Source organism: Uranotaenia lowii, chromosome 1 (genome assembly GCF_029784155.1).
Source record: "Uranotaenia lowii strain MFRU-FL chromosome 1, ASM2978415v1, whole genome shotgun sequence".
NCBI lineage: Eukaryota > Metazoa > Arthropoda > Insecta > Diptera > Culicidae > Uranotaenia > Uranotaenia lowii.
The window spans coordinates 184,337,286-184,348,752 of NC_073691.1; positions in this window are offsets into that span (position 1 = coordinate 184,337,286).

The window sequence follows — 11,467 nt, forward strand, 5'->3', positions numbered from 1 at the left end:
AAAATTTACTTGATTTGTAGGTTTTGTGCAATGATATAGTATGCAATTTTGTTGCATACAAGATTTCGTGCAATTTATTCCAATTTATTTGTTTCTCGCATTATTTTTGTTATTGTACCTCCCCCCCCTCGCAATGTTCCAACTCCGAGTGACAAAGAAAGATTTGAAATTTGTTCCGACCGTATTTAAAAAATGAAACGAAAAAAAATTGTGTTGAAATTTTTATTTATTTATGCCTTCATAACGAAGTTCTTCCAACAAGTTTCATTAAAAATAATCATGGCACGTTTTTTGGAAGTCTTTAATACGATTTCAAATCTGTCAATGGAATTTGATGGCTTGATTTTTTTTTAGTAGTTTCTGTCTTTTTACAAAAATTTGCCCAGATTTTGTCCGGATTTGAAATTAAATGTTTGTATTTTCATATTTTTGTATAAAATTGCCTGGATTAGCCCGGCCCGGATACGTGCTGAAAAAAAATCTGGCAACCTTATTTTAACACTGGTGTTTAAACTGGCGTATCTTTCACATTTTGCTACAGATCAGAATCAAACTTTCAAGGATTATTCTTTGTGAAATTTCTAGAACTCATGCCAAACTTTAACTAAATTGGAAGGTTTTCAGTTATTGTGCGATGAGTTATTATACAAAAAAAGTTTAATTTTTTCAATTCTGTTTTCATTAATGTTTTCGAACTATCAACTGCCTCAGTAAGTGTTTTTGTTTTTTAAATCATTATTTTGGAGGTTGATGTTAAATACATTTAACTGATTCAGTCTTAAACAGGTTTACATCCAATCAGAAGAATTGATAGAATCATAAACTATCCTTAAGTACCATATATTTTCCTAGAAATTGACACTTAAAATGCAGCATTAACTTTGGAAATAACTTTTCATTATCAAATTGTAGATAAAATGATGCTGCGATTTTATCCTTTTGATTTCTTATCTGTTTTGATCAAGTTCTATGAAGAAGTAGTTACATTTTAGTAATTTCAAAAGGTAATGAAAACTATAAGAATTCATTACCATTTATTTTTAACGAATATGTGTGTACTTGAAAGCACAATAAAACGATAAACTAAATTAATAATCCCCATTAAAAATTGCAAAAGTCAATGTGTTAAAGTGAAGATTTGAAAATTTCTAGAAATCAAACTATCGATTTCGGTTTATATTTCATGCGAACCTGAGCAAGATCGGTTGAACTTAGTTTATGTAGTAAAAAATTTAAAACAAAAAAAATATGAAAGAAGGCCTTCTCTTTATAACTGGTAATTACCGTAGTCTGCAAATAGAGAGAAAAAAATCGCCATACATAGCAAAGCCAACATATAGCTTATATCGTAGATTTAAAAAGAAAAAAATTCACTCTTCCAAATTTTGTATCGTCATGTTATTTGCACCATTTGTTGTTATACAAAAATCAATGATTTGAATCTTGTTGAAGTGTGTAAAAATGGATTACTTTACAAATTTGATGGGGGTAGTAGAGCTTTCCCAAGCTTGTTGAGAATCAGTCATAATCAAGCATTTTTTTTTTTCAATTTGGGTGAAAAATTATTTAAATGTAAAGGCAAAAAAACACAACCTGATGGATGATTGTAAAACAAAACTTAATTCGATCAAAGTCGTCTCCAGGTCTCCCTCGGCTTATCAAACTCCAAACTTCGAATACTCAGTAAAAAACAATCGAAACCACTCACCTATTCATTCAGACCCATCGAGCTCTTCGGATCCGAAAACTTGGATCTGGAGAAAAAACGAAACGAAACGAAAACTGTTTGAAAATTAGAATTACAAATTTTATGTTTTCTATTTCTTTGTTTGCTTGGGTCGTTTTCATTTCGTTCGCTTTGTTTGTCTTTTTTTGGACAGAATCGAATTTTTGGTTCGTTCACAACCCAACCGATGCGATGTGTCTCGTTTCAGTCACAACCCTCCGATGAGAGAACTCAGCAGTAGCAGCAAAAAAAAGGGGTTGAATATGTTATCATCCCCCAATCATAACGATTACGGTTCTCTGGCGTTGTTCTTGCTGTTGTTGTTTCTGCGGGCCGGATTACCGAAGTTTTTTTCTCTCTCTATTTTTTTGACTCTGATGGTCCTTTGCTGGGAATCCATTTCGACGGAGGCCTATTTTCGGTGGAAATTTCGGTTCGAATCCGTGTATTTTGATGGGGAAAATTTCAAACGATCCATAGGTTGGATGCCAGAAGCGTTGTAAGTTGCCAGACACAGCCGCCGCAACATTCTACATAAGTAGATCTGTATAGGATGAAATCGTTCAACAGTGTTCTGGAAAACAAAAACGAAAAATGAAAACCCAAAAAACAGCACAAGGGACGTTGTCGTCCTCGTCGTCATCGAAACATCGGATGGCTGCTGGAAAAGGGGGTGAAAACCTTTCCTAATGAAATTTCAGACTCGATTTCAGATACCAAATGTTATCCTCCCTTTCCAGTGATCCGCGTGGCAGGTTTTTTTTTTCGTTTTCTCATTTTTGATTTTAAGGGAGCTACCGGAGTCAAACTCATCAAGATGTTCCAAGGAAAGGAAGGACAAGAAGGAAAAAGCCTCGAATAATCGAAAATTTGTGACTCACAGCCGCCGCACCTCCCAAAATCATCCCGAAACCGAACACCCGGATCATATAAAAGCTCATCAAATATTCACCGAATGGCAAAAATCTTGTTTGCATATTAATAGATTATTCAACTTTCTGTAAAATTCGTTCGTATTCTGACTTTCTGGGCTATTGGGAGAAGTGGATCGACTGGCGGTTTTTGGGGGGTTGCCTTCATCCAAACAAACAGAACCTTTCAAATTGCTTCTTTTCCAGTTTGGATCCTTTCATTCGGGGAACAGAAACGAAAAATTGATTCTTTGATGTTTCACACAGAAAGTCATTCCAATCACAATCGAGAAACTCCAACTGAAGTTCTTCTTTATTAATCGAAGAGAAGCTCCAGTTGAAAACCTAAAACTGTAAATTCAAATTTCATTAACAAAGTTTTGCCCTAATTTATCAATTCGAACTTTGGAAAGAAAATTTTCCACCCTCTCACCCCTAAAAAATAACAACATTGATGGGCGTGGATAAGGATCCACGTGACCGAAAGTGAACCAATTGTGCAATATTTGGCTCCATTCTGCAGGAACAAAACCAAAAACCCATTAAGGGCTGACCATCATCGTCGTCGCTTGATGTCGACCACCTTTGTCCAGAATCCATACCGAAAAAGCCCGCCCGATCGGCCAAATGGCAATAAAACTCCCGGTCCAAATTTTCAGAACCACTCTCGTTCGTTCACTCACAAACTAAGCGGGCGAAGGACGACACGGCGAGCGAAAAACGTTTAATGGATTCCGGGTGTTGACCATTCCATCCATTCACCGGAATGACCACTAAAGCCATAAATTTCTTCTTCGTTTTGCTTGCTTACTCCTACGACTTACTACTTTCGTCCTCTCCTCCACTCCATGCACACGTACGTACAGGTTGTTGGCATTTGCTTGCTTTTTGCTTGCCATTTGAGCCGAGATTCATATTTGTTGTGTGCTTTTCGCTTTCGGATTTGTCCTGACGTGTGGCCCAGGAGATTCCAAAGCACAGGTCAGCAATCAGAAAACTTCCAGTGGCCAATGGCCGAACCGATTGCTGCTACTGGCTAAATTAATTAAAGTTGTTGTATCGTATAGCGTTTGTTTATTAGATTTCGACGTTCCTAAAGTTTGGGAAGATTGACCACGTGGCATCAAGCCAACTAGAAAAATATCGAAATTATCGGTCGCATAAGACTAGGAATTTAATCACACGGAAACTTGAAATGGTTAACAAACAAGATTTGAAAACATTCGGCTATGAATTTTCCGATTTTTTTTTAAATTTAGCGGCGCTCGGTCATGATGAAAGGATGTATGTCTTTGGGTATCATTTGGACATTGTTCACAGCATATCATTTTTTAATTATTCCCCATACTAATAGGTGAACATTTATTTATGAAGATATAATTCCACAATAAGGGAAAGTAAGGGAAGAATAATAAAAACTTTTAACAACTTTTCTCAAAATAACCAATTCAATGTCCTTCTAGACAACTTATACATCTTTTTATACAAATAGATGAACCAGCTAAATGCTGATAATCTCGATAATATTTAAAGAAATTCAAAAATAATCCTTTTATAAAACATGCAGCGATTCTAGAATATTCACTGCGAAAAGTGTCAAATTTTTTTTTTATAATTTATGTAACTAGAATTTTAAAATAATCACTTTTAAAGCTCTTTTAAAAATGCTCCTTAAAAATGTTATTTTTCAAATGGAAATTATACACATTGTTGAAAGATATAAATGTAGAAAACAATGTTTCTAGTTATCTACATTATTTCCTGAGCTTCTGAATATCAGCGTCAGGCTCAAAACAAGATTTTAATGATTCTCATTTTGCAACTATACGTTTGAAAAAAAACAAGCATTTGAGATAACCGTTAGTCAATTTTTGTTATGAATTTCAAAAAGATTGTAGAACTTTGATTTTTTTTATGATTAATTGAAGTATTTTAGTTTTCACTGATTAGGCCAATAAACTTATTAACTAACGGCGATTAAATTTTGTATTATTATTTTTTTTTTTTCAACATCGATTTTCTTATATCTAGTCCCTGAAATTTCATCTAAGTTGGATTCATTTCTCTACAAAAAAAAATATATTTTTTATTTTGCAATTCTCGTTGAAATTGTGGTATTTTTTTTATCAATTTCTTAATATAAATAATCAACACTCTAAATATAAGTTAAGTAGAAAATATAAGTATCAAAATCAGTTTCTAAAGTAAGATGCTTCTGGAACATTGTTATGATTTGTTTTTGATTTTCAAGTTATCATACACAATTTTCAATTTTAATTGTACTGAAACGAATGAAATAGTTACAAATAAATGATAAAGAAAGTGAAAAATTGCTTCTTTTTATCTTTATTTTTATCTTTATTTTTATCTTTATTCAAGTAAGTATTGATCACTTTTTTTCAATATTCGATTATTTTTTTTTGTTAAGGGGAATGTGGTATGATTCATAATTTAAAAACCAGTATTGGACTCCTATGAACTTAAAAAATTGTTTCAGAAATTTATTAGACTTCTTTCAATTTTATTTAAAAATCGATTTCGTCTCCGTTGAGAATTTGATGCTTTGGGGTAGCATTGATCAATCTCTATTTTGACGGTTTTAACGTGTTTTCTTGATCATATGGGATACAAAACACCTTCATGAAACTTCTTTGCGGTCCAAAAAAACAACAACATAGAGGTCCTTAATGTGTAAAGGTCGATAAAAAATTAAAATTAAGAGATAATTTTTTACGATTAATTAAAAATTTAATCTACAAAAAAATTTGTTGCTTTCATTCAATTTTCTAGGCCCTCGCACTATTTTCATTATTTTTTTTCAACTTTTGCATTTGATAGGGTTTCTTGCCTTTTGTCTTCGACTGGCTTACTCTTGGAAAATGTCCTTATTTTTAAAATATCAAAAAAAAAATTACCTCGCACTACAACAGAAACTGCAACAAAACTTCACATTTACTAAGAAATTGGAATTCAACTTATTGGTTTTCAAACGTAGAAAAAAGTTTTGAGATATTTGAACTTAAGGCTTAGTTATTGGTGATTTTGTGGAAGAATTTCATGCTACCACAGGTTATCCCGGTTTACGGTACCTATAAATAATTCCAATTTTTTTCAATTGGCAAACTGATTTAAGAAGATTTTTACGTTCAAAACTTTTTTTTTTTTTGTCAGATTTTCTCTATTTTCTAGCTTTTAGTAATATTAAAACATATCAGTTTTGGGTGAAATTAATCAATGAAAACTGATGATATTTCACCAACTTACATGAAGAAGAAAGAATTCGGAAATTTATTGCATCATTCAACGATAGGGGAGAATTGGGATACTTGATCCATTTTTCTTATTTTCATCATTTTTTTTTTGGAAAAATTTAGCATCTCGGCGTCTTTTGCATTTTCTGACAGCGGGTAATATCGAAATTATATGCTCCAGAAGTTTGGACGGTACATGAACCCGTAGATGAACTAGAAGCATTTTTGTGAAAGTAGAAAAAATTGTGATATTTTTGAAGTTGAGGGAGACTTGATCCTTTACTGAAGGAGACTCGATAATTTTTAGCGAAAGCCCTAGTCCTTTCAAAAAATCAAACCAAATTTTAAAAATCAAGCAAAATTCCAAAACAGAATATTTTTTTCATATTTCACATTTCAATAATTTTTTTCAGTTTTTTTTTCATTTCACAATTTATAAATGTCAGAAGAAGGAAAAACCAAAACTATGGCTCAACCCTAGTGTCAATGCATACTTTAAGGTGCTATTTCCTGAATTTAAGAGTTAATCAACTTTCTTAGCCCTTTTTGCCAGACTATAATTGTATAAATATCAGTCATTGGATAGCTAATCGTAATCCTGTAATCAGCAATCACGATCTATTTATAAGAAAATAAAATACCCTTTTGAAACCATTATTAACTTTTTGTAAAACTTTATCAGAAAATGTCAAGAGTTTACCATTGTTTTCAAAGTATGGTATTATTAAGTTCATATCACACTCTAAAGATTTATGTATTGGATTAAATACTTTTGTTTTAATTTTTTCATGTCAGAAGCAATTCAAAGTGAAAAAAGACCTTCAAGTCGCATTTTGCGAAATTGCTCAAATAAAAATTCAATAACTTAAAAAGTTATTTTGTCAAAGATTTTTTTAGGTAATAGCGTAGGTGTTTTACTTACTTAAGCACATTTTTCTAGAACACTTGATTCTTAAAAATCATTCCAGTTTCGATAGATAGCTAAGGAATCAAGTATCCCCAGGAATCAAGTATCCTCATTCTACCCTACAGATTATAGGGAAGAATGCCACAAGTATCAAATTCCTGGAAAATAAACGATGAAGATTTGGCAAGATATTTAATCTTGATTTAAAGATATCAAAACACATTTTCACAACTTTATTGAAGGCTAGAAGACAACTTTACTTGTGCATTAAAAAATATCAATGATCAATTTCGTTTTAAAATGTTTCCTAAATTCCCGTATCTTACAAAACGAAAAAACATACTTACTTCTATTATTTTTTCGCCCAGAGGTCATGGTCGAAAGTCGAAAGTCGAAAGTCGGCAGTCGAAAGTCGAAAGTCGAAAATCGAAAGTCGAAAGTAAAAAATCGTAAGTCGATAGTCGAAAGACGAAAAATGAAAGTTGAATATCGAAAGTCGAAAGTCGAAAGTCGAAAGTCGAAAGTCGAAAGTCGAAAGTCGAAAATCGAAAGTTTAATGTCGAAAGTCGAAAGTCGAAATTCGAAAGTCGAAAGTCGAAAGTCGAAAGTCGAAAGTCGAAAGTCGAAAGTCGAAAGTCGAAAGTCGAAAGTCGAAAGTCGAAAGTCAAAAGTCGAAAGTGAAAGTCGAAAGTCAAGAGTCTAAAATCGAAAGTCGAAAGTTAAAAATCGAAAGTTGAAAGTCGAAAGACGAAAGTTGAAAGTCGAAAGTCGAAAGTCGAATATCGAAAGTCGAATATTGAAAGTCGAAAGTCGAAAGTCAAAAGTCGAAAGTCGAAAGTCGAAAGTCGAAAGTCGAAAGTCGAATGTCGAAAGTCGAAAGACGAAAGTTGAAAGTCGAATGTCAAAAGTCGAAAGTCGAAAGTCGAAAGTCGAAAGTCGAAAGTCGAAAGTCGAAAGTCGAATGACGAAAGTCGTAAGTCGAAAGTCGAAAGTCGAAAGTCGAAAATCGAAAGTTGAAAATCGAAAGCTGAAAGTCGAAAGTCGAAAGTCGAAAGTCGAAAGTCAAAAGTCGATAGTCAAAAATTGAAAGTCGAAAGTCGATAGTCGAAAGTCGAAAGTCGAATGTCAAAAGTCAAAAATTGAAAGTCGAAAGTCGATAGTCGAAAGTCGAAAGTCGAATATCGAAAGTCGAAAGTCGATAGTCGAAAGTCGAAAGTCGAAAGTCGAAAGTCGAAAGTCGAAAGTCGAAAGTCGAAAGTCGAAAGTCGAAAGTCGAAAGTCGAAAGTCGAAAGTCGAAAGTCGAAAGTCGAAAGTCGAAAGTCGAAAGTCGAAAGTCGAAAGTCGAAAGTCGAAAGTCGAAAGTCGAAAGTCGAAAGTCGAAAGTCAAAAGTCATCAGATGTTTGATGTTAGGTGTAAGATGTCCGATGCCCAATGTCAGATATCTGATGTAAGATCTGAGACGTCAAATGTCACATGTAATCAGATTCGAGATGCTAGATTTCAGAATCAAGACGTCAAATGTCAAATAACAGATTTCAGATTCAGATTTGTGAGATCAAAAGTCAGATTATAAGTGACTGATGTATGACATCAGATGTCAGATAACTCACAATCTTCATGAAAATTGATCATAAAGTAAAAACCTTGTTTTTCTGAATCTTTTTCATATTTTACACTTTTGTTGAAAAGTGCCCAATCTTTTCGCAATGTTTTTCAAATTTTTAAGTTTTTTTCAAAAAGTTATACCTTAAAAAAGAGGTGATGAAGAAAAAATTCAAATTTGTATTCATTACTTCCAATTAAGTCAAGCTCATTTCTCGAATTCTTTGCACCTCATTAAATGTGAATTTTGTTTCCTTATGTTATAAATGTGAATGAAGATTTTGTGTTCTAGAGATGAATTAAAACCTCTATCGCAAAACATCAAAAAAAAACTTTTATACATACTTGTTGTTCCTTTTTGACACTAAAAACTCATGGGAAACGCGAATGGTAAAGCACGCAGTCTTTTCTTTCGATTTATTGTTGTTGGAATCTCTTTGTTTTTACACATTTATTTGAATTAAGAAATCTAGAAAAGATTTTTTTAACATTTAAACTTTTTCTATGAATATTTTATATTCGACTTCTGTTTGGTCTTTCTTGCATTTTTTCACGGTCATCTATAGTACGAATGTTTAATGTGATAGACTTAAAAAAAATTAAAAAGCATATGAAATTAAAATTTTGTTTTTGAACTTCATAATTTAAAGTACCGTTCATAATTGTATAGGAATTGGAAGCACGCACACTGTCACATTGATTTCGAACTTCCATAACTTTGTAATCTGATAATATTTTTCGATCAAATTTTCTGCGTAAGATAGATCAACTATCACACAATTATATCACTAATTTTGAGCTTTCTAAAGATTGTATGGCCAGAGATAAAGTTATTCTATGAAAATCAGACTTTTTGGATTTTTACCATTCAAACTGCAATATCTCAGAAACAACACAACGCTTTTTATTGAAATTTTACAGAGTGGTTGTTGAAATATAAAGTTGACATGTCTGAAGTTTTTGAAAAGTTCTATCAATGGGATCAAAAGTTACGCGATGTACAATATTTCAGGGATGAACCTGAAAATGCAATTTCTATAGAATTTTGGACGATTCATGAGAACAATAGCTTTTCCATGCACAAATCAGTCAAATAATGTCTGACAGAAGCAATTAAAAAAAGAAAAAAATTAACAAATCATCCATTTGTGTTTTGAAATAAGAATGTCACAAAATTCTTTGAGGTTTTTGATTGGAACAGATTTATTGGTTGTTATAAATAAAATATGATTTTCCTATGGAAATCCAAAATTCTATAGAAATCGCATTTTTAGGTTCATGCCTGAAATATTGAATATCGCGTTACTTTTGATCTCATCGATAGAACTTTTCAAAAACTTCAGACATGTTAACTTTATATTTCAACAACCACCCTGCAAAATTTCAATAAAAAGAGTTGTGTAGTTTCTGAGATATTGCAGTTTGAATGGTAAAAGTCCAAAAAGTCCGATTTTTGTAGAGTTACTCAATCTTGTAATTTAGTGATATGATAGTTAGATAGCTGATCTATCTTACGCAGGAAATTTGATCAAAAAATATCATCTGAGAAAAATTTTATGGAACTTCAAAGTCAAAATGACAGAGCGCGAGCTTCCAATTTCTATACAATTATGAACGGTACTGTAGGTTAATACATGTCCAAAAAGCATCAATTTTTACTGTTGGAACAATTGGCTTATGAAAGCAACTTGAAACCTCAATTGATCGGTTGTCAAAACGATTAGGAAATTAAAAAAAAAGTTTTCCCATCTCTGAAACGCCATCAGTATTTGTCAGTTGCTCATCGTTAATTCTAAAAGATTTGAAATTTCATCCTTTCTTAAACGTTGTTGTTGCGTCAGGAATTATGATATGTTTTCTATTCGGTTTTTTTTTTTGTGCAGAACCCTATTCACAATTGATCCCATTTTGTGTTTCCGTCCCGTTCTTTGGTTGTAATTTATATTTCGGTAAGTGACATTCGACAGACAGCGATTTTGTTCTTCAAGGGTGAATTTTCTTTTGGGCGTCAAATGTTTTTTTTCTGCCTTAAAAACCGAAAAACTCAAGACAGCATCCCAAGTAACGGTTTCACACCGTGAGCAGTTGCTTCGATTCTTGTTCGGATTTTTCAATCCAAGAGGCAGCCATCCATAATCACCGAGGGGTGCAACCGGTAATTTGATCTGCCCAAGGTTTCTTTTTTTTTCTCCCGGTTTCTTGAGGCAAAAGTTGGTTGGAAAAGAAGGCCATGGCGGCGCTCCCGATGTCGCCATGACACAATCGAGAGATGGCGCGAAACAACCAAAGCAGCAAAGCAAAACCCCGAAGGGTAATTTAGGAACTGTCACATTGTACTTTCAATGGTCGTAAAGATGTTAATTTTATTTTGCATGCGTAAACACGCCAAACGTGGGCTTTGGGACTGGGAATGCTGGGTTGTTTTGTAGGTTGGGCTGGATGCTGTAGCTCGGTTCAGCTGGAGATGAAATCCCGTTTTCTTGGTCCCTCGTTCAATGGGCTTTCGATCGATCGGGGTGAGTTAATTTTTGTTTTCCTGTTTTTTGTTTGTTTCGGTTATGAGAACTTTGGCTACCATTACTTGAAAAGGTTGAAACAAGTTTGATAGGGTAACCAGATTATTGGTAGTTTTCACCTTTGCTTCTTTGCTTTTGAATTGGTGACAGTTATCTGAATGTAAAGTGAGAATAACTTCAAGCCTAAAGATCGGTTCCGGTAGACACAACTTTAAGGTCAAAACAAACGTTTTGATTAAATCTCTGAATCCCAATGATTGTATCGTTTCGAAACGTAATTAACAAGACAACGACGGACAAATTGAAGACATTTATTTAGACAGTGATCTGTTAAAACAACTGGTAGAAGATTCCTTTTTGTGATAATTTTGAACTCCAGAGTCCTTTCAGGAACTACCAAGAATCGCTTCAGGAACTCCCAAGAGTCCCATTAGGAACTCCCAAGAGTCCCTTCAGGAACTCCCAAGAGTCCCTTCAGGAACTCCCAAGAGTCCCTTCAGGAACTTCCAAGAGTCCCTTCAGGAACTTCCAAGAGTCCCTTCAGGAACTCCC